The sequence below is a fragment of the Bison bison genome, unplaced genomic scaffold (genome assembly GCF_000754665.1).
Source record: "Bison bison bison isolate TAMUID 2011002044 unplaced genomic scaffold, Bison_UMD1.0 scf7180017863998, whole genome shotgun sequence".
Classification (NCBI taxonomy): Eukaryota; Metazoa; Chordata; class Mammalia; order Artiodactyla; family Bovidae; genus Bison; species Bison bison.
In genome coordinates, this window is record NW_011494570.1 from 23,192 (window position 1) to 24,354 (window position 1,163).

Consider the following 1,163-nt stretch of genomic DNA (forward strand, 5'->3'; position numbering starts at 1 on the left):
TAGTAGTGTGTATATTTGGAGAAGGCAACGGCAACCCACTCCAGTATGCTTGCTTGGAAAATCCCATGGGCGGAGGAGCCTGGTGGGCTGCAGTCCATGGGGTCGCTAAGGGTCGGACGCGACTGACCGACTTCATTTTCACTTTTCACTTTCATGCATTGGAGAAGGAAATGGCAACCCACTCCAGTGTTCTTGCCTGGAGAATCCCAGGGATGGGGGAGCCTGGTGGGCTGCCGTCTATGGGGTCGCACAGAGTCGGACACGACTGAAGCGACTTAGCAGCAGCAGCAGCAGCAACAGCAGTGTGTATATTTTAATCCCAAACTCCTAATTTATACCCCACCATTCCGTTTGGTGACCATAAGTTTTGTTTTTCATGTCTGAGACTCTATTTCTGTTTTGCATATTAGCTCATTTGTATAATGTTTTGGATTCCACATGTAAGTGATACCACGTGACGTTAATTTTTCTCCTGTGTGACTCATTTCACGGAGTATGGTAATCTCTAGGTAATCTCTAGGTCATGTTACTGCAAAATGTTTTTTTACGGCTGAGTTCTGTTCCACTGTACATATGTAAAAAGCATCTCATTATCCGTTCTTCTCTTGATGGGCATGTAGGTTGTCTTTGCTGTTGTCGTAAATAGTGCAGCTGTGAACGTCGGGGTGAATGTATCTTTTCCAGTTATAGCTTTCTCTGGACGTCTGCCCAGGAGTGGGACTGCTGGATCATGGGTTAGCTCTGTTTTTCGTTTTTTTTAAGGAACCTCCATACTCCTAGTCCCTGGTGGCTCAGAGGTTAAAGCGTCTGCCTGGAATGCGGGAGGCCCAGGTTCGATCCCTGGGTCGGGAAGATCCCCTGGAGAAGGAAAATGGCAATCCACTCCAGTACTCTTGCCTGGAGAATCCCATGGAGGGAGGAGCCCGGTAGGCTACAGTCCATGGGGTCGCAAAGAGTCAGACATGACTGAGCGACTTCACTTCACTTCCATACTGTTATCCACAGAACCTGTAGCAGCTTACGTTCCTGCCAAGTGTAGGAGGCTTCTTAGGAAGTGATAACCTTAAAAGTGATGTAGGTCTCTGTGTTGCTGACCGTGGACTGTGGTTTCCAGGCAACCCATATAGATCCGGTAGTCTTAACCTAATTATAAACATGTGGAT

The 1,163-nt window shown here is 47.5% G+C and overlaps 1 non-coding gene across 1 annotated transcript; it reads left to right on the forward strand.

The window, feature by feature from the left end:
- Nucleotides 1–780: 780 nt before the first annotated feature.
- Nucleotides 781–852, forward strand: TRNAS-GGA. The gene has a single exon. It is a non-coding gene; the product is annotated as a tRNA-Ser (tRNA).
- The last annotated feature ends 311 nt before the right edge of the window (nucleotides 853–1,163 follow it).